Here is a 23,759-nt window from a genome sequence, read left to right as displayed (position 1 = left end):
AAAAAAAATGATTTACTGGCCAGATTACCAGGTGAAAATAAAGGAAATAGATTCTAAAAAATAAAATGAATGCAGCCATCACATCTAAGAACTGGTAAATACATGTTTGCTTTTGGGTTTACCCAAGGGTGGAGGATGGTCAAGCACCAGCTTATTAACAAGGATAATTGGACAGCTCCCGCCCTCTGACCAGATGTGGCATATGCAAGGTAGGACTAAAGATGCTGCTGTGAAAAGGAAGGGGGCATGAGGACTAGCTATGAATGAAGGGGGGCTAAGGGTGGTGGGGGAAACTGACATTAAGGAAGAACTGTGACTTGGAGGGATAATGTGGGAAAAATATATGGACACAGTCCAGCACCCAAGTGCAATCAATGACCACCTATCTTCACTTCTTCCAGTGACTTGTGCACCTGGTGGAAGTGTATGCACTGGAAGAAGTGAAGATAGATGGTCACTGATTGCACAAGGGTGCTGGACTGTGTACATATTTATTACAGTTTTTTCATATACAATGTTGGATGATGTGTATACACAGGCAGTCCTGGGGTTACAAACAAGAGGGGCCTGTTTGTTCTTAAGTTTAATTTGTATGCAAGTTGAAACAGGTAGATTTTTTTTAAGTGTAATTCCAGCCAAAATGTTTTTATGTTTTTTGGATAGCATAGGGCTAACACCCCTTGTGACATTTGTTTTGCTGTCTGTGCCCCTGTTCAGAAGATTTCACATCACTTTCTGTTCCTGTGACAATTGGATTTTGAAAATTTTGGGATGTTGTGGAAACAAGGATTGGTGATAAAGCTTCGGTGGAGACAGCTTTTTCTCATGATAACTCTTACAGGTGTGAAATTCCATTCCATGGGGTAGATTTCTTCTCACTTTCTGTTGTCCCCTTTCGTTTGTAAGTATGAGTTGTTTGTAACTTGGGGACTGCATGTATATTTTTTTATTCATTTACAGACTAAATATCACTGATAATTAATTTTCACAATTTTGATGCATGAACTAATCTAATATCACATTAGAGTATGTAGTAACATATTGATTGATTGGTATCCCAATTGTTGTTGCTCTGCACTCACTAATGTCATCCAATACCACTTTAAGGCTTCATATACACCACCCCTCCTCCTTCCCACTTAAGCAAGGGCAGCAGAGGGGGGGTGCACATAGTTTCTCTGCTGTAATGTTCACCACGGAATATGATCTATTTACCTGAATAGGGGGCCCCACAGCCGAATGCAATGTATGAGATTGCAGCTCACTGGTGCAGGGTTTAAACAGGCCGTGAGGAGGCCAACACCTATGACCATATCGTATAATTGTAGCATTTCACAAATTTGATAAAAAAAAATAATCGACAATTCAAAGAAAGCACATGGTAAAAACATCAGCAATAAAGGCAGCTGAAATTATATGTAGATCTCAAAAGTTAACGTAAATTGCGCTTGGCAGTGTTTTTGCATCTTATATTTGAATGTGACTTAAAAAGGTTGGAGAGCACTCTTCTACAAGTTCTTTGGGTAAGATTTCAGCTATGTGTGGGCAGAACCACAAGAGAGTTACACATTAGAACACATAACCAATATCAAAAACGGGTTTAAAAAACACAGTGTTTCCAGACATTTCAGAGAATACCACAACCGTGACCCCACATGTATGATCTTCTATGGAATTGATAAAATTAAGGGACCTTGGAGAGGGGAAAATAAAAAGATTAAAGTATCTCAGAATGAAACCTGATGGATTTTTCAGCTAGACACTCTCCAGCCCTCAGGCATGAACATAGATCTAGATCTTAACTGTTTCCTAACCAATTTTTTAAGTTTTAACACTTATTTATATTTAACCCGATTCCAATTTTATTAGGTTCTTTATAATTATCTTCCACCTAAGACCTTTATTTTTTTATTATTTATATTTAAAATAGTATCACTACATTTCATTTTATTGATTTATGCATATTCTTATTCCTGGTTTTATTTTCGCCTTAATTGATGAAGGAACATATGAGGGTTAGTGCATTACCATGGCACATATATATTTAATATTTTTTAACCAATTTTCTGAGTTTGTTGTTATCTGTCTTAATATAGCACATCGTGACCTGGCGATTAGATGTTATAGGATTCCAGTAACACATAGCATATTTTACAACCCTGTATTGATCTAGGTCTCCAAAATAATAATTTAAAAGGCCATCTGGCTAATTACTAACAATTTAACTATAGAAAGTTAGACTTATGTCTTCAAAATCCCACCAAACATGGCCGCTGCCTGACTATTTGTGGTCTTCAATAACCTACCCAAAATGGCGATCGTTCTTTTTCAGGCTCCGGTCTTCAATATCACACCCAAAATGGCGGCAGACAGATCACGGTCTGCTATAAAAAGGAAGTGAAAGTGACGCTCAGCGTGTTCCAGACGAAGTCACACGACAAAACCGGTAGAACACGCTACGAACGTCACATTTTTTCCAGGCATCAGACTTTTGTCAACATTATATTCCATACTGTTTTTGTCTATGTAACGGTCACCACCGTTTACGATATTCCTATTCCATCAACCACGACAGCTTTTCTGACACTCCACAATCCAGCAGACACGATCCATAATAATTCCCTCAGAGAGACGAGACATATGCTCTGTGTTCTGAGTCAAATGTATGAACTCTTTTAATGGTATCTTAGCTTTCTTATATACAGTACAGCATGTTAAAATTAATCACAGGGTCACTGACACCCCCAGCGTTTTTATAGGCTCAGACGCTAAAAAAGCGTTCGACAGGGTCAGCTGGGCCTTTATGTTTTCTACACTACACCACGTAGGGTTGGAAGGTAATATGTTGGGTTGGATCTTGGCAACATATGCGGACCCGTCGGCTAAGGTGAGGGCTAATGGGGTGACCTCGGACTCCTTCCCAATCACGAACGGGATGCGACAGGGGTGCCCACTGTCCCCTCTTCTTTTTGCCCTCTCGTTGGAACCGTTCCTATGCCATGTACGTCTAAATCCCAAAATTTTAGGAGTGACGATTAACTACACCCAACATAAGGTATCGGCTTACGTGGATGACTTGATGTTCTCGCTCGCTACTCCCTCGGTCTCTCTTCCCAATCTGTTTCGCGAATTCGCAAAATACCGGGCGCTTTCCAACTTAAAAATCAATTTTGCAAAGTCAGCGGCGATGGGAGTGGGCATACCACAGGTGCAACTACAATCCAGCTTTAAATTGAAGTGTAGGACGACCGCCCTGAAATATTTAGGTACCTATATTCCCCACACTTACTCGCGGCTATATGACCTTAAATTCCCGCCCCTGCTGAGAACCGTTAGATCGCTGTTGAATCAGTGGCACACGGGTCTGCACGCCTGGGTGGGCCGATGTAACATTTTAAAAATGTCGATCCTCCCAAAATTCCTTTACCTTATGCAAGCGTTGCCTATACACATCCCGATATCCTTCTTTAAGCAGATCCAGTCCACATTTACCGAGTTTATATGGGCTAAGAAGAGACTGCGTCTGTCGCATAAATTACTAGTCCTACCCAAACACCACAGCGGGCTTGCGCTACCTGACATTCGGGTCTACCACCAGGCAATTCACCTAGGGAGGTTGGTAGACTGGTGTCGGCACCAAGAGACCAAACTATGGACACAGTTAGAACAAAACTAAAGTACAGACCCCCTCAACAGGGCCCCCTGGTGCTACATGTCCTTACCGGTGGAAGTCAGGCGACATCCACTTATTGGCAACACGGCACGAGTTTGCGCTCATCTCATTTCCCAGGCCACCATATCCTTCTACCAACTCGCCTATATATCCCATACTGGGAAACCCTGGGTTCGCACCGGGAATGCAAGAAGCAGTCTTTCGGACCCCGTGGGCCCCTTTCGACTGTACTTGAGGTCCAGCCAGCTAAGCCACTTCCTACACACCTTGACACCCCCTGCTGCTAACGAACACCCGCTCACGACACTGGAGGAACTCTGTGACACCTCGGGTACCATAACGCACACGCTTTCAGTAGTCTATGAACTTTTAAATGTACCAAAGGCAGACTTTGCACCCCCGGGTTTGATTAAATGGGAGCTGAAACTGAATTGCCATTTCAATGAACCCAGACGACAGCGCATTCTCCGGTTTACTCACAAGTCCTCCATCTGTGCCAAAACCCAGGAGACGAACTACAAATTGGTGTCGAGGTGGTACAGAACCCCGGCACTTCTTCACAAACTCTTTCCGGCGATGTCAGACCTCTGCTGGCGATGCCGAGCTGACAAGGGTACACTCCTACACATCTTCTGGTCATGCCCCGGCCTACGCCACGTTTGGCGGGTGGTACGGGCGGTGTCTCAGAAATTCACGGACCGCACCATACCAGACGATCCTGCATTCTTTCTCCTGCATGCATCTAACATCCCGTAGAAGGTATACAAAAGGTCTGTGATCAGACACCTGATTGACGCAGCCAAGGCCTGCATCCCGCTTCACTGGAAAGCCACACTCCCACCGACTATTGCCTCTTGGCTGACTAAGGTGGAAGAGATAAAACACATGGAAGATCTCATCCTCACGGCGCAAAATAGGCAAGAAACATTCACTAACACTTGGCAACAGTGGAACATTTTCATATGCTGAGGGGCAAGCATTAAGAGACCCCTCCGCTGTTGTATGAATACATGTCCCCTTGCGGGGTCTCAGTCCCCCCCCCCCGGTTTTTCTAGGTGACCATATAGGTCAGTGCGGAAGCGACCGGGGTGTTCCTCATCAGCACTACGGGCACGGGAGTCTGATCCCCTCATCCCTTTCCCTCCCCCCCACATTTATCTTTATTTTCTCTCCCCCTATGCTCTGACCGCTTCCTATTCTACTTCTCTCTACTTAGATTCTTCTCTTCACTCTTCTTTCTTTCATTCTCTCCTTCCTTGATAAATGGAAAAGGAAGGGCTTGGGCACATGCGACCGACATTGCCACAAATTGGCTCAGATCCAATTCCCACTTCCAGGAGAGGCTCCTTGTCATTGTTGCAACTTTAATGCCGTTGAGACGCCGGTGCTATCTCTTGGGGTGCTTGGGTCATCCTACAGACAAGTTGAGCTGTGTACCCCCTCCTATGTGTTGTAGGTTTGATAGATCTGTTGATGTGTTTGATATACTACTATGTACCAAGTTTTGTACTGTTGATTGGAGTAGGTGTTCAGTTATTTCATGTAATGTGTCGGGCCGTGTGGGTCCTGCCCTTGTTATAAATAAAAATTAAAAAAAAATAATAATAATCACAGGGACAAAGAACTCTCCACCCACACATCACACAATGGGGCTTCAATCACATTCTTTTAGATAATGACATTCAGTTGAGCTAATCATTATTCATCCCCCAGACGTCCCATCTCCGCAATTAGAGGAGGCAATTACTACAGCTTGACAAGTCACATTCCACATATAAAACAGTATTAGCATACATAATGAGAGGTCCTAGGAGCCAGGCTGACTTAACACCTAAAAGCTAGACATCTGACCTTTACGGACTGAATTAGCATCTCACAATGGAATGTCTAGGAGCAGCCCCAATTAACACCTCAAAAGCATGTGTCCTCACATTGAATGAAAACACTCCGCTGACCTGGTGGGGTCAGAATAACCACTTGTAATATCTCAAGATATCCTGAAACATGAATTATTAGTAATGTCCCATCTCATGTAATTTATAATGAATATTTCCGAGTCACCCTATGCCCAAAAGGGGCACAGGATGACCCTAGACCCAAGAGTCATTAGTGACGCTGGCACAGGAGTACCCCACATCCTTCAAAAGTCTCTGGTTGTCACGGGTCATTCCCTTACAGTCTACATGTGAGTATTCATTTTGCGTTTATTTAAATAAAGTATAAAACGATACTACACTATCTAGGGCTCCTTTCTCTCCTATGTATGGGCCATTACTGGACTAACATCATCAGCGCAGGGGGACGAGTAATGGTCAGAGGGCTACACAGTGGCCTATACTGTGAAGGCACCAGACCCTAAGAAGGGGTGAAAAAGTTGGTGAGTGCGGGCTGTATACGAGCACGGATTGCAGCGATCACGGCATACAAGAGCACGAAGCACTTTTAGAATCACTCAGCACTTGGCAATCGGATTTGTTTACTTCCTATAAGGACATTATATTGCACTGAAATTTTGTTTTGTTTATCAGCCCATCTTTTAAAGGGTTAACATAGGTACCCTAATGGAACAGAAATTTTACGGTGTGCACATTTTCTTTATCTAGCAGTGTTTACACAGGCACTTTAGTTTGCAGAGCACTGTGATATATACTTTATTTAATTATTACATTTTTTATTTATTTTCATAGCTGCATTTATGATACATACTGTGGAATAATTTTAGTAGTTTACACAGGCACTTTGGATCATTTAGCACCTTGTGTATATTTTGCACACTGCACCTTACACTAGGAGCCTCTTTTATGGAGCATCTGGCTCCATAGGACCAGCCCCAACTTTACTTTATTTTTCTTCTCAACACCTAAGATTTCAGATAGTTTGTCATTAAGGAATAATGTTAATTTCCCCTAAGGTAAATTGTCATGTAAAATCCTGAGCAAAAAAAAAAAAAAAAAGTACATCCCTACAATACATACCCATTTCTCAGTCTATATCATGTCTCTTGCTGTCTTCCCCGCAATGCAAAGATGCAGTGCTTTACATCTAGAGGGCCAGGAACAGAAGGCTCCACCATGAAGCAAGACTGGTCTCTGCAGCCACTCCCCCCCCCCCCTCGGCTCTGGGGGGAATGATACAGGACCCTTAGCCCTGCATTGAATCAGAGGATGCTGAGGAACAGTTTATCAAGCATAAGTTGGCACCCTCTGTAGGGAGAACAATGGAGATCCATTGTTCACCTAGTACAGGGATCTCCAAACTTTCCAAACAAAGGGGCCATTTTAATGACCTTCAGACCTTAGGGGGGCCGAGCTATGGTGAACGGGAGTAGAAATTGGGTTGCTGAATGTGCCCCCAGAGGATTTTGTGATGCCAGGCATTAGTAAATGGGAAAGAGACTTGGATAGGACCTTTACCCCAATCCAGCGTAAAAACATATTATTGAATTTGCAATGAACTCCTCGATTTGCATGTGGATCCAGGAGTTCAATTATAAACTTCTGACACAATGGTATTACACACCAGCAAAGCTTCATAAATTTTCCACTGAAAACTCGGAATGTTGTTGGAGATGTGGGATAGAGCGTGGAACCTTACTGCATATATTTTGCACGTGTGAAAAAATACAGCAATACTGGTCGGAGATCCGGAGAATTTCTCAGGGATTCACAGAATTCTTGATACCAGATGATCCCGCTTATTTTCTGCTTCATTGCTCACAGATCCCAGTGCAGACATATAAAAGATTAGTGCTATGTCATTTAATTAACGCAGCTAAAATGGGGATGACCTTAAGGTGGAGGGACTCTAGACCACCCTCAGTTGCAGGTTGGCTCAATAGAGTAAGAGATATAGAAGCCATGGAGGATCTGGTCCTTTCAGCTCAAAATAAAAGAGAACAATATACCCAAACATGGACAGGATGGAACTCATTTATGTATTCGGAAGAAGGGAAGTTGTTGTCAGAGGAGATAGGTGAGGAATGAGGGGTGGAGATACCCCAGTACGAGATGCGTACCTGCACGGGAGGCAAAATAGAACATTGACATATCCATCTCTTTCTGGGAGAAAAGGGGAAGGTTATTAAGAGGGAGGGTTATGTTTTTTTTTTTTGGTTTTAGGGGGGGGGGGAGAAAAGGGGGAGGGAGGAATAGAGAAATGTTGATCATATATCCTTTGTTTTAAAAATCAATACAATAGTAGAAAGAGAAATAAAGGTAAACATAGGTAAATATATACTGTGAAACAGGATAGAATATTGGGTACATTTATGGATATTTAGAATTGGGGATGATAGATTGTCCTAGTGTCTGTGGGAAAAAACAATGCATCTTTGGTATTAGGGGGGAAATAGCGTCCCATCATTGGTGTCAGTGGGAGAAATAATGCCCCATCCTTTATCAGCTGGGGGGGGGGGTGCCTCATTGTTGGTATCAGTGGGAGGAAGTGTCTCCCATCATTGGTGTCGGTGGGAGGAAGAGTGCCCCATCGTTGGTGCCGGTGGGAGGAAGCATGCCCCATCGTTGGTGCCGGTGGGAGAAAAAGATGCTCATCGTTGGTGTCCATGGGAGAAATAGTGCCATGTTGTTGATGTCACCACCATTGGTGTTGTCAGTGGAAGGAATAGTGTCTTGTATCAGTGGCAGGAAAAGTACCCCAATGACCGGTTAAAGACCAGCAAAGGGCTGCAGTTTGGAGACCACTGTCCTAGTAGACGGTACCCCCTATGCTCTTTGAACAGTTCCTATAGCAGGCCATACGTGATTAATTTTCCTTTGTTCAACCAGGGGGTTAAACAAAAGAGAATTACTCGATTCCCACCTCCACACACTTAATGTGGAAGCCCTCTGTGAAGCCATTGTATTCTGACAGTGGGGAAGCTTCTTCCACCACTGAATACACTCATCAGCACCACGGGCGTTTGATCGAGTGAAAACATTCCAACAGGCTGGTTGTACAGAAGTCAGTCAAGAGATCAACTTCTGTACTACCAGCCTGCCCATATGAAATTCGGCCAGCCCTTGCTGAACCAACTTAAGTAAAACTGCTTTTCCGGTCTACTGGTCCTAAAGGAGCATTTAACCCTTGCAGTGCATGGGAAATCCCAGTGCAAGGGAAGATAACAATTTTTTCCTGGAGTGGGGCAATTTGTGTAGCAGAGGCAGGGTTGAATTATTTTCTGATTTGTGATAGAATATTAGTATAGGGCAGCAAGTATGTATTCTTTTGAAACCTCCCTGTACCAAAAATTGTTAAATAAATGTTAAAGTGTCACATCAGCACAATTCGACATTTATATATCAAATCGCAGCCTATTGCCGGAAATAGCACTGTCCCAATCGCTGAGAGGCAGACTTTGCAGTGCTGCGCCAATTTTCAAAAGTAGTTTCTCTACTACTTTTGGCGATGTCAGTGGCGACTTCAATGGACATCTGTGCATGAACCTGCATCGACCCCGAAGTTGGACTGAAATACGGCATTGAAATTCAAATTATTGTATTTTAAAAATAATAAATCCCACAGCGAAGAGCTTTATATTGTGAGAATCACAAGACCCAGACCTACATTTGATGCATAGTATGTCTCTGAAATATTAAAATTGAAGGCACAGTCGCAGTTCAGATATTGCCCTTGAAATTTTAGGTGTCTAGAATGTAATTTCAATGAATGTCAATGAATGGCGTGAGTTGCAAACAAATGGTCATATTGTAAAAACTATCAGGACTATGGCCTACCTGTGGACATGTGTAGTGGCAGCAGGGATAGCTGAACGTTTTGATACGTGTAGGTGGGCTTGAAAATGAGGGAGTGGTGGCAGTTTAGAAATCATGTCCCGATTTTTTAGTTTTTGTCAGCTCACACTCTAGTTTCACCATGGGACACATTTTGCGGTAAAAACGACAATATTTTGGTATATTGCTTGTCTATGTAGTGTAAAAGCTGTGGGAGGAGTTAGGGTGGTAAATTTGGCTATAATAATAATAATATATATGTGAGATAACAGTAAGTGCTCTTGCTATGCTAAAACACTTAAAAACGAATTGTATATTTTTTATATTCAGTTTAAACACCAGGACATCTTTAGTCTCCAAGCATAATAAATTATGTTAAAGCAGTAAGAACCAGACAAACTAAACTACACAAAGGACTTATTATCAAGTAACTGGCTACATACAAAATACCAATGGAAAATGAAAATAAATAACGGTATTGTTCTGAATGATAATGCTTTGCAATAATAATGTGATCAAAATGTTAAAAAATTGAGTTTGCATGGGTTTTGCTCCAGGTACTCTTGTTTCCTCCCACACTCCAAAGACATGCTGGCCCTAGTATTACATTATTTCAGCGCACCCAAGAGGGCTGCATGCCCCAACAGCAGATAAAGCAGGTTCATGCTCCAGGGAGAAAAGTGTTATAGAAATATAAAGCTTAAAAAAATACAGATAATAGGTGTCATGGACCTTGCAGTGCTGGAATGTTTCTACTTGAAATCCTAATTCATGTATTTCAGAAGATGGGACATTACTGACAGTTCATTGCAGGAGATACTGGACACATTACAAGTGGTTTAGTTGTCCTGACTAGGTCAATAGACAATGACCCTTCAATGCTTAGCTAAGGCTATTGAAATGCTAAGTGGAACCGGCTTGTGAAATACCTTTTATTGTGTTCTGCAGGTTACAAGCGGTTGTCAGAGACGGTGCGTCTCTAGGAGATAATTACCTCCACGAAATGACTTTTAGAATGTGTGTTTGAAGATGTATGTGTTTACACTAAAAGCAGGGGTCTCAAAGTACCGGCCCGCGGACCGGTTTTAAATGGCCCGCAGGCAGGGCGGGTGCCGCGGAAGTGTAGATCGAGGTGCATGAAGAGTAGCGCAGGAAGCGTCTGTCATAAGTTCACTTGTCTCTCATGTCACACTGCTACTCCCCGGCGGCCCCTCCTCTCTTCTCGTCCATCCCCATTTGCTTGTGACATTATCTGAGATGGACGAGAAAAGAGGGGGGGGGCTGCCAGGGAGTAGCAGCGTGACATGAGAGACGTGAACTTCTGACAGACGCTTCCTGCGCTAATCTGCCTTTGAAGAAAACAACAAGTAAATGCTGACCTGTGCCCTGGTGTGCTCTCATGTGCCCTGATTGTGCCCTAATGTGCTCTCATGTGCCCTGATGTGCTTTCATGTGCCCTGATTGTGCCCTGATGTGCCCCGATGTGCTCTGATGTGCTCCCATGTGCTCTGATGTGCTCTGATGTGCCCTGATGTGCTCTGATTGTGCCCTGATGTGCTCTCATGTGCCCCAATGTGCCATGTGCCCTCATGTGCCCCATGTACCCTGATGTGCTGGGCTCTGTACATCAGGGTACCCTGATGTGCCATGTGCCCTGACCTGATGTGCTGTGCCCTGATGTGCTCTCATGTGCCCCATGTTCCCTGATTGTGCCCCATGTGCCCTGATATGCCCCATGTGCTCTGATTGTGCCCTGATGTGGCCCATGTACCCTGATGTGCCATGGGGCACATGAGAGCACATCAGGGCACAATCAGGGAACATGGGGCATACCAGGGAACATGGGGCACACCAGGGAACATGGGGCACAGCACATCAGGACAGGGCACATGGCACATCAGGGTACAGGACATGGCACATCAGGGCACAGCACATCAGGACAGGGCACATGGCACATCAGGGTACAGGGCACATGAAACAGCACATCAGGGTACAAAGCCCAGCACATCAGGGTACATGGGTGTGACGGTATTAGAATGATATCCCCGTCGAAGTCTTCCCTTCTTCCCATAAAGAAAATCACCCCAATATTCCACGAGGGGGGATATTCCTGGAATCGCCCAAAAATAAGCCACACGAGTCAGAGCTTACTGCTGGAACAAGACAGGCTTTTAATGGTATAACACAGAGCTTATATGTGGTTACAACTGTTACAATGACAATCTCCGCCCCCCTCACACAGTGGGGGGTCTTCAATACAGATCCTTTGAAATAAGCATATCTCTTTGAACTAATCAGTATCTAGCCGGTTCGGCTCCGCTATGTTTAACCTGATCAGACACATTCCTTTATCAATTAACATTTAGAACAATACACACAAGAGAGTCAATTAACTCTTTGAAATAGGGAGCTGGCTGAGGAAGGGTCATTAACATATCAATAGTTTGTTAGCAGAGAAATTAGTCCCACCTGAAACCACCTGTAAGGCCCCGTACACACGACCAAACATGTATGCTGAAACTGGTCCGCGGGCCAGTTTCAGCATACATGTTCGGTCGTGTGTAGGCGCGAGCGGGCCGAATTCCAGCAAACATTTGCCCGCCGGGCCTTTTCCCAGCGGGCAAATATTCCTGGACGTGTTTTAAAACCGTCCGCTGGAATCCTGCCCGCTCGGACATGTACGGTCGTCAGTACAGACCTACCGTACATGTCCGAGCGCCCACCGTCCCTCGCATGCGTCGAATGACTTCGACGCATGCGTGGAAGCCTTTAAATGGCAGGCCCGCCCACGTCGATGACGTGGACACGCCCCGCGTAGTGTTTACGCGCGGACTTCTGTACGATGGTTAGTACAACCATCGTACAGAAGCCCTCTGGCAGGCATGTACGGTGAAAACGGTCCGACGGACCGCTTTTATCGTACATGTTTGCTCGTGTGTACCGGGCCTTACACTTAACACACACACACAATATTACTTAGCAGGGAGGATTTAAACTGAAGCATCCTTCACAATGGGGTACCCTGATGTGCTGGGCTTTGTACCCTGATGTGCTGTTTCATGTGCCCTGTACCCTGATGTGCCATGTCCTGATGTGCTGTGCCCTGATGTGCCATGTCCTGTACCCTGATGTGCCCTGTCCTGATGTGCTGTGCCCTGATGTGCTCTCATGTGCCCCATGTTCCCTGATTGTGCCCTGATATGCTCTCATGTGTCCCGGTGTGCTCGTATGTGCCCCATGGGCCCTGATGTGCTCCGATTGTGCCCCATGTACCCTGATGTGGCCCATGTACCCTGATGTGCCATGTACCCTGATGTGCTGGGCTTTGTACCCTGATGTGCTGTTTAATGTGCGCTGTACCCTGATGTGCCATGTGCCCTGTCCTGATGTGCTGTGCCCTGATGTGCCATGTCCTGTACTGTGCCATGTGCCCTGTCCCGATATGCCCTGCCCTGATGTGCCGTGCACCCTGATGTGGCCTGTTGTGCTGTACCCCTATGTGCTGTGCTCTGATGTGCCCTGTACCCTGATGTGCTGGGCTTTGTACCCTGATGTGCTGGGCTTTGTACCCTGATGTGCGCTGTGCACTCATGTGTGCTGTGCCCTGATGTGCTGTACCCTGATGGTGAGTGGTCAGTGTGTAGTGTAGTGGTCAGTGTGCAGTGTAGTGGTCAGTGTGCAGTGTAGTGGTCAGTGTGCAGTGTAGTGGTCAGGGTTAATAATGCGTTCGCTGACACCAGTACTGTTTTTGAAGTTTGAAAGTTTGCATGCGGCCCCCCATGGGATATGGAAACTTGTCTTGTGGCCCTCAGGTAATTTGAGTTTGAGACCCCTGGTCTAAAGAAATGTAACCTCTCAGAGGTAGTAATTAAGTTCTGCTAAATAGACCGGGCTATTGTGTACATTGATTACCCCCTGGGGCTTCTGTCTCTGTCTACACATAAGCCTTTCTATCCAAGCTATTGGGCCAATCCCTGTTGACTATTTCAAGTCCTCATTTGCATGGTCAAGAAGGACCTGAGTGAGAACTGCATATACTTTACAATTGACCAATAGGAAAGCGGTTGTTGGGAATGGGATGTTCCAAATTCTGTATAAAAGTGTGCTGTGTACTTGAAAATAAAGAGTCCTGCTTGAACATACATACAGCCTGCCTGGTGTGTGTTCTTAATGGGTCCGAATGGCACATAGCTGTAATTCGGATCCCGGAACCTTGGATGACTGGACCATCAGACGTTGCAATCTGCAAGCTGACTCACTGGTAGCAGAGGAGTGTCGGGAGAGCAGAACCGGGCGAGCAAAGGGTCTCGTCACAATAGGATTTTTGATTTACTAGTAAATCCATTTTCCTAGAGTATACTACAGGACACAGGCTTTAACCACTTGCTTACTGGGCACATAAACCCCCTTCGTTCCCAGGCGAAATCTCAGCGTCCGGCACTGCGTCGCTTTAACTGACAATTGCGCGGTCGTGCGACGTGGCTCCCAAACAAAATCGGCGTCCTTTTTTCCCCACAAATAGAGCTTTCTTTTGGTGGTATTTGATCACCTCTGCGGTTTTTATTTTTTGCGCTATAAACAAAAATAGCAACAATTTAAAAAATATATATATTTTTTTTACTTGTTGCTATAATAAATATCCCAATTTTTTTTTTAAAAAATTATTTTTTTTCTCAGTTAAGGCCGATACGTATTTTTCGACGTATTTTTGTAAAAAAAAAATAAAAAATCGCAATAAGCGACTGGTTTGCGCAAAAGTTATAGCGCCTACAAAATGGGGAACAGAATTATGATTTTTTTTATTATTTTTTTTTTTACTAGTAATGGCGGCGATCTGCGATTTTTATTGGGACTGGGATATTGCGGCAGACGTATCGGACACTTTTGACACAAATTTGGCGCCATTCACATTTATACAGCGATCAATGCTATAAAAATGCACGAATTACTGTATAAATGTGACTGGCAGTGAAGGGGTTAACACTAGGGGGTGAGGAAGGGGTTAACTGTGTAGCCTGGGTGTGTTATAACTGTGTGGGGGGAGGGGGGTGACTGGGGGAGGGGACCGATGCTGTGTCTCTATGTACAAGAGACACAGATCGGTCTCCTCTCCTCTGACAGGACGTGGAGCTCTGTGTTTACACACAGAGCTCCACGTCCCTGCTGTCACCTGCCGTGTCACCGACGATCGCGTGTACCCGGCGGACATCGCGGCCGCCAGGTACACGCATCGGGTCTTCGGCGATGCGCCGGGACAGTTTTTACCCGCCGTATGTGCGGGTAATGCACATACAAGGCCGTGTTTAAACGGCCACTTGGCACTTGAGAGCCGCGCTGCGGACGTATTTCGTCTATAGCGCGGATCTCAAGTGGTTAAATCACTGTGATTGGGTAAAATGCAGTGGACAGGACAATGGCAAAAATACAATACAGTGACATCCCCTCTATATAACCTCTCCCACCTAGCCCTAATTTTGAATCAAGCTATAGGAAAATCTTAAGAACAGAGTTAAAGGTCCTGTGTCTTGTACTGTAATTCAGGAAATAGATTTTCTTGGCAAGTCAAAAATCCTATTTTCCTGATTATACAGCATAGACAGGGCTTGATAGACTCAAAGATCAACTTGTAGCATTTTATGCCTGAAACTAGCATCAGAGGAGGCCTGAACATCCACCCGATAGAACTAAAATGTGTGAACAGATGCCCAGATGGCAAATCTGAGAAACGGATGCCTGCTGCATCTATGGATCTAGTAGAATGTGTGTTAAAAAGGAAGAAAGGAAACCTATCTTGTCTGATCCATATAGCAATGGTGGAGAAAGAGAAAAGGAGACCCCTGCAGGAACCACAAAGAGTGAATCAGATTTCATAAAAATAGCAGTAGCCGAGAGGTAAATTTTCACCACAGGCACCATGTCCAGACTTTGACACACATTTCCCTAGGATGCTTTGCTAATAAGGGTGAAAGGCAAAACCTACCTTAAAGCGGAGGTCCACCCTAAAAAGACAAAAAGCCTCCAAAAGAAATTGGGGAAAAAAAAGTTCATTTTTTATACTTACCAGAATGGCTGTTGCTAGGCAGATCGTCCTAATCTGCCACTTCCTATTCCGCGGAAGTCTTCATTATTCTCCTTGTCGCGTGGTCTTCTGGGACATTTGGGTGTGCTGTCTTCTGGGATGTGTGTGTCCCAAAAGACAGTCGGTCATTCACAAAGTGCCGCGCGACTCGCGCATGCGCAGTAGGAAACTGGCAGTGAAGCCGCAATTTTACAGCTGGACCTCCGCTACAAACTCAGACTCTCCTCATAGAGGTTACAGCTAGGATCAGACAAGGAAATATGCCTGACCAGTTCAAAGAGAGGCTTCTGAAGAGCCAACAGAACCAGACAGATTCCAAGAGGGGTACATGGGTATGAACGGCGAGATTTAAGAGCTCCTCCCTGAACAAAAACCTCAACTAGAGCACGAGACCCCAAAGGTCTCTAAAACAGAATGGCTAATTCTGAGATTTGTCCCTCAAGGCCAATTTTGGTCCAGACCAGACTGGAGGGAGGACAGTAATGCCGCGTACACACAATCGGCGTATCCGATGGTCTAAAATCCGATGTATTTTTTCATCTGAATTTCGTTCAAGCTGTCTTGCATACACACATTGTCAGACTAAATTTTGACCGTCCAAAACGCGGTGACGTAAAACACTACGACGAGCCGATAAAAATTAAGTTCAACGATTCCGAGCATGCGTAGACTTGATTCTGAGCATGCGTAGATTTTTCTCTGATGGAATTCCACAGAGACAATCGTAATTTCCCATCGGATTTTTTTCCATCAGAAGAATTTAAAACATGTTCTATTTTTTTATTCCATGGGAAACAATCCGATGGGGCCCACACATGATCGGAATTTCCGATGAAACAAGTCTGTCGGACTTGTTTCATCGGAAAATCCGATCATGTGTACACGGCATAAGTGTATTATGGAGTACTAGGATGAAAGTTTCAAAATGTTTAATTAAGCAAGGTAGGTAATTCAAGGTGTGAAGGTAGACTTTATGAGAAGTCGACATCCTAGCCTTCAAAAGGGTAAAAATGTCTGAATCCAAAAAGCCCCTGTTCCTCAGGACAGAGGTTTCAACACCCATACCATTAAAGCCAGCAACCAAAAAGCACAATGAAACACTGGCCCTTGAGACAGGAGGTCCAGATGATCTGGAAGATGATCTGCCAGGAGCTTAACCACTTGCTTACTGGGCCCTGGCCAGGCGAAATTTCAGCTTTTGGCACTGCGTCGCTTTAACTGACAATTGCGCGGTCGTGTGAGGTGGCTCCCAAACGAAATTGACATCCTTTTTTTCCCCACAAACAGAGCTTTCTTTTGGTGGTAATTGATCACCTCTGCGGTTTTTATTTTTTGCGCTATAAACAAAAAAATAGCGACAATTTTGAAAAACACTTTTTTTTTTTAAATATTTTTTTTTTCAGTTTAGGCCGATAGGTAAAACGCAAGATCCACGTTTACACACACGTCCTTGTCTGTGTAATGGCAGATCATGGGTACCTGGCGGACATCGTGGCTGCCAGGCACGCGCATCGGCACCTCAGTGACAAGCCTGTCACGCGCTCGTACGCCCCCCAGTAGCCAGAGGAGCCGAGGACGTCAATAGACATCCTCCTGGCATTGTAAAGCCACCTTGTGGCCGTCATTTTACAATGGCCGGGGCTCCAAGTAGTTAAGTATGTTGGAATACCGCACTCTCCTAGGCCAACCTGTTGTGTAATGAGAATCACTGGGAGGCCCCCCTCCTCAATCCTGTGATGTAGGTGAGGGAGAATCTGAAGTGGTGGAAAAACATAGATCAGATTGAACTGATCCAACTCTATTACCAGAGCATCCACTTTGAATGCCTGAAGGTCCCTGAACTTGGAAACAAACCAGTTTGTTACTGAATCTAGATGGCAGGAGGTCCACATCAAAAGTACCCCACCTGTGGCTTAAAAGACCTCTTACCTGGATTCAGATGCTGAGGACTGAGAAAGTCCATCTAGGATGTGGACTGCAGACAGAGCAGGAACATGCAGTTCTGCCAAGAGAGCATCAAGTCTGCTGTTCTTAGACTTCGTGGGCCAGATCCTCAAACGAATTATGCCGGCGTATCTATGGATACGCCGCGTAATTTCAAAGTTCCCGCGTCGTATCTCTGTTTTGTATCCACAAAACAAGATACGACGGAATCTGGGCTCGATCTCACAGGCGTACGTCTTAGTACGCCGTCGGATCGTAGGTGCATATTTACGCTGGCCGCTAGGTGGCGTTTCCATCGAATTCCGCGTTGAGTATGCAAATTAGCTAGAGACGGCGATCCACGAACGTACGTCTGGCCGGCGCATTTTTTTACGTCGTTTGCGTTCAGCTTTTTCCGGCGTATAGTTACCCCTGCTATATGAGGCGTATCCTATGTTAAGTATGGCCGTCGTTCACGCGTCGAATTTTGAAAATGTTACGTCATTTGCGTAAGTCGTTCGCGAATAGGGCTTTGCGTAGAATGACGTCACCGTCGTAAGCATTGGCTTGTTCTGGTTTAATTTCGAGCATGCGCACTGGGATACCCCCACGGACGGCGCATGCCCCGTTAAAAAAATATGTAATTTACGTCGGGTCACGACGTATTAACATAAAACACGCCCCATCACATACATTTGAATTGCGCGCCCTTACGCCGTCTAAGTTACACTACTCCGCCGTAACTTACGGTGGGAAATCTTTGAGGATACAAAAAAAAGTAAGTTACGGCGGCGTAGTGTATCTGACACTACGCCGGGCGGAGAGAAGCGCCACGCTTTGTGGATCTGCCCCCTAGTGTCTCCTTGATGATTGATGTAGGCCACAGTTGTGGCATTGTTCCTCATTAGGCATCAAGGAGCCCAGTATTGAAAGGACAATCAAATCACCCCGAGTTCCAAAATGTTGACTAAAAGTTGTGCATCCTTCAATGGCCAAGTCCTCTGTACCAATAAGGTGTTCAGAATTGCTCCCCAGCTTGACTGGCTAGCATCTATCTTGAGAACGTCTTACAACTGTGGAGGAAAGGCTTCCTTAAGACTTTTCCAGACTGGAAATCCACCATGTCAGGGAGAGTCTGGTGTTGGAATTCAGACACAAGAACTGAGTTTGTCCCACCAAGACAGAATGTTGAATTGCAACGAGGTAGACCGCCATGAGACCCTAGACCCTCATGCAAGCACAAAATTAAGATTTTCTGTTTATGAAGGGTTCTGGCATTGGAATGAATGATTAGAATGAGGCTCCTACTACGGTCAATCACAGCCAGTGAGGAGAGAGTGGGGCGGGGTTGTGTCTTGGAGACACGCCTGCATGGCAAGCAGTTTGCTATGGATTGCACTCGGCAATGGGCCAGAGAAGAGTAGGGATCGGGGCTGCTCTGTGCAAAACTATTGCACAAAGTAGGTAAGTAAGACATGTTCGTTATTTAAAAGAATAACTTTTAGATTCACTTTAAAAGCATTCTCCTGTTTGTATAGGGGTAGTGTCTCCTTGATTTAAAAGCTGTTGCAAAATAGGAGGCAGATCTGCCTGCCATGACAGTGAAGGGTTGAAGTTGCAAAGTATGAAGCTGGGAGAAGGCAAAAAAAAAAACAGGCATCTGAGATGCTCTGAGACCAGAAGGTCAACAAATGTCCCCCTACTTTGAGAAAACAAGAAAATGAAATAAACATATCTTCCTATCCATCTATTAGGAGGTGCACGGAATGCACATTTTGGTGCTGAAAAATGCAGGATGCACTTGACCAACACTGAAAATTACAGTTTTTATATACGATTGTATTATATTAGACTTTTTAATTAATAACATGAATTTAAATGAAAATGAATTTGTCGGCCATTATTGGCACCTTTAGCGCAAGAAAAATCTATCCCTTTAAATTATATGTAGGTCTTCACACTGGTCCGTTGTGGTGTTAAAAATCTTGCTTGCTGCAATTTCTCTATTTACTAATGTTAGCAGCATAAAGAATCAGATAGGTAATGTTGATTGAAAGTTTAGGTCTGCTTTAAGGAGAGCCTCCAATCTTTTATTTACTGGGACTTAAAAAAGTTGTAAAGGCAGAAGTTTTTTTTTTATCTTAATGCATTCTTGTGTGTGTAGCAGCCTCCCCAGCACCCCCTAATACTTAAAGTGGAGTTCCACCCATAAATATAACATTACATCAGTAGTTTAAAAAAAATGTCATTAGTCCTTTACAAATTTTTTTTATTTTTTTAGATGCCTTCAAAGTGTTGTTGCTAGGCAGAATAGTTGATCTTCCCACTTCCTGCACCTAGGTGCTTAATGCTTCCTAACCTACAACGCACAGACTCCTGGGAATGTAGTGGGTGTAACTTTCCAGGAGTCTGTGCATTCCCCAGTCTCAAAGAATCATGTGACTTGGACAGCACAGGTGCTGAAACCTGATCTGACACTGCTTGTGCAGCACTGAGCATGTGCAAGATTTGCAAGGCTGAAATCCAGGAAGTCATACAGTCTGGCTTCATGATGCCCACACTTAAGATGGCCCCAGTCAATTTCTATTTTATAAAGTGTCTAAATGCTATAACAACCTAACAAAACGTACCTTAGTTTACAGACTAACTTTACTAGAATACATTAAGCTTGTGTATTACAGGGGTATTTATATTTAAAAAGTGAAATTGTGGCCGGAACTCCGCTTTAGAGGGGTTGTAAAGGAATTTTTTTTTCATAATAAGCATCCTTTACCTGCAGACATTCCTCTTTTCACTTCCTCATTGTTCGTTTTTGCTCAGAAGTTGCTCTATTTCTTCTCTGTTCTGCTCACTTCCTGCTTGTCTGATTATTACTCACTACCGTGAAGGGAGGCTTTACTGCGACGGTCAGTGACGTGCTCGCCCCCTTCTGGGAACTACATCTGTGCGGCAGGACGCTCTCTACGTGTTAGAGACTTCAAGGAGGTGTGAATTACTGGGCTTGCCGCAATTCATACTGGGAAATGTAGTTCTTACATGAACGAGCGCCGCAAACCAGAAGTGAATGAGAGAACAGAAACTAGAACGCCGGAGGTGATATAGATGAAGGAATTTAATAGGTATTTACTAGTTTTTTAACAGAATCATTACACTATTCTGTCGGTCTACCTCGCAGACATTAATTTTAGGCAAACATTTTTTTTCCTTTACAACTCCTTTAAGCTTCATCTCTGTCCAGCGACTCTCCCCCCTGATTGGCTGAGAATCAGCAGTTTCACCACTGGCTCCCATGGCTGTCAAAGTCAGTTAGCCAATCAGGCGAGAGAGGAGGTGGGGCCCGAACAGCAGCTCTGTGTCTGAATGGACACAAGGAGCTGCAGCTTGGCTTGGGTGCCCCTATAGCAAGCTTTTTTTAAACAAAACTTTACAATCACTTTAAAAGGATTAGTTTACCTATATTAAAAAAATAATGAATGCACATATGTTCGCAGAAAAAAAAATGCATTTCTTATTTTTTTCCTGCAGGAGCCTGGAAAACACTGCACCCACATCAGTGGATCATGGGTGCAATGTGGGCATATCCTCCGGCTTTCAGCCTGTAGCTCTGTACAGGTTTTCTGTTTAAAAGCCAAAGGACATGTCAGTGGACTGCAAGAGCGCTTATCAGGGCCCCTACAGGCCACTGAAACTACACTTTCATCTGTTGTGGTGGCAAACTGTACTTGGAGTTAATTAATTCACAGGAATCTGCTCCACCAACACATCTGTGCTATTTTTGTAAAGTGAAAGTGGATGCAGGAGAGAAACCCCCACCCATTGTCACAGGAAGGGAGAGATTGGGGGAAGAAGAGGCAGGAGCTGGAACATGTTACACCCTAAATATGTGTGGAACATGTAACTTGTTCCAAATGTGAACTTTAAGCCTTTAAATATGGAATTATCACTTCAGGGCCATGGGGGTCTTGTTAAGATATGGCTTGATCTACCATAGGAATAGCCCAATACCTAAAGAAAACTTTTCAGTAGCATATTAATGGGCAAAATGCTTAGTAGCAGAAAAAAATCTCCACCATACAGGATAGGCTTAAGCAGCACATGGACACTATACTGTAAAACTTTGGGCAAGCAGACTGGCTGCTACAAGGTTAAAGAGGAAGTAAACCCTCAACCGTCTTTAAAAAAAAAAAAAAAACCTGCAAGAGAAAGTCATAATGAGCTAGTATGCATACCCGAGATCAAAGTTCTTGTTGGTCCCCTCAGCCGCCCCCGCCATGTCTCATGCAGTCTTCTTCCTTGTTTCACCGCTCCGGCGCTGTGACTGTCCGGAGCGGCGATGACGTCAATCTCATGCGTGCAGGATCGGCAGATCCCCGCGCATTGTACGGGATTACGGCATTAACCCCCCATTTCCCCATTAACAAACACAGCATGCTCAGTGCGTCTGCGCCGTAGACATCGGTGCAGTCCTTACAGCAAATATCTCCTTAACCGTGTAGGTTAAGGAGATATTTATTGCACCTACAGGCAAGCCTTAAGTGGTTGCCAACCAGCCGCTGTCATTTTACGGCGGCAGGTCGGCTCCCCTGCGCGCGCCCCCCGCTCTCCCGTGCGTGTGCCCGGAAGGCACGATCGCCGCCGGGCACACGCGATCGCTAGTTACAGAGCGAGGACCAGGAGCTTTGTGTGTAAACACACAGCTCCCGGTCCTGTCAGGGAGAGAAATGCTGATCTTCTGTTCATACAATGTATGAACAGAAGATCAGTCATTTCCCCATGTCAGCCCACCTCCCCACAGTTAGAACACACCCAGGGAACATACTTAACCCCTTCCCCGCCCCCTAGTGTTAACCCCTTCACTGCCAGTGACATTTTTATAGTAATCCAATGCATTTTTATAGCACTGATCGCCATTACTAGTAAAAAAATATATATTAATAAAAATGCCATAAAAATACCCCCTATTTTGTAATTTCCCACCGTGCTTTGCGCAAAATGACGTCGCACCGACGTAATTTTTTGAACGGCGACGTGCGTTACGTCCTTTCCTATTCCCGGACTTACGCAAAAAAAAAAAAAAAAATTCGACGCGGGAACGTAGGCTATACTTTAACATGGCTGGTCTAAATATAAGCCATTGAAATGGCACTCGCAACTTTACGACGGGAAAAGCCATCTAGCGACGACGTAAGAGAATGCGACGACCGCTCGTACCTTCGTGGATCGTCGTAAACAGCTAATTAGCATATCCGACGCGGAAAACGACGCAAACTCCACCCAGCGGGCGCCAAAGTATTACATCCTAAGATCCGAAGGCGTACGAAGCCGTACGCCTGTCGGATCTTAGCCAAATGCCGTTGTATCTTTGTTCGAGAATTCAAAATAAAGATACAACGCGGCAAATTTTAAAGTACGACGGCGTATCAGTAGATACGCCGGCGTACTCTCACTGTGAATCTGGCCCAAATCTCTTCTCAGAAGAGGGAAGAGGTAAATCACTTAAGAATTAAGGCTAGCTGGGAATGGGAGAGAATTTAGAAAGCATGTACCTGCAGACTTTTTGCCAATCACCTAAAGGTAGCTGCATAAAACCCAGTAAAAGTGATAAGAAGCCTGTCCTCTAAACTGTGCAATCAGGAAATATGAATGTTCAGTTATCTTAAAACAATATTAATTGTTTGTAACTTAAACACTGTTCCCACAAAGTTAAGTGACACTGTCACCCCACAAAGTCACTTTAAAAAAAAAAAAAAAGTTGATTATATGGCAGCATCATCTTTGCTCCACAGTATTTGAATGGTGAATTAGTCAAACACTTGCTACACCTGACCGCTGTGGTTCCCCTCATTTGACCTGTAATGATGTACATACTGGTAGGAGTAACCACAGCAGCTAGCACGGGAAGTGTAGAGTCTTTGCAGCAGCTGGGATGTGGAGAAGTCACAGCTTTTTTGTTACATAGGCCACCAGAAAGGTAAGTGACTTATTGGGTAAAAGTGACCCTGTATTGACAGGGCCATACCCATCTCAAGCTTTCTGTGATTGCCATTATCTGCTGCCAGTAAGGATTCCCCCATAAAAAGGCTGAAGAAAAAATCTTTATTTTTTTTTACGTTTTTAAACCCCACAAATTTAACAAAAGATATACAATTTAAATACCATGGAAAGTGTGCAAACATTTATACAGAATTAACAAAAACACGTTGCAGAACACTAGCATACCATATAACAGCTGGTTAAAAAATACCAAATAAAACATAGTAATAGTGCTACAGGTGTATAGTAAAGTAATTTCTCCAAATTGGAAAATAGTATGCATTACCTTAAAGTGGAGTTCCACCCTAAAGTGGAACTTCTG

Source organism: Rana temporaria, chromosome 5, assembly GCF_905171775.1.
Source record: "Rana temporaria chromosome 5, aRanTem1.1, whole genome shotgun sequence".
NCBI lineage: Eukaryota > Metazoa > Chordata > Amphibia > Anura > Ranidae > Rana > Rana temporaria.
The sequence above is the reverse complement of the archived record's forward strand: the minus strand, read 5'-3'. Positions refer to the sequence as shown.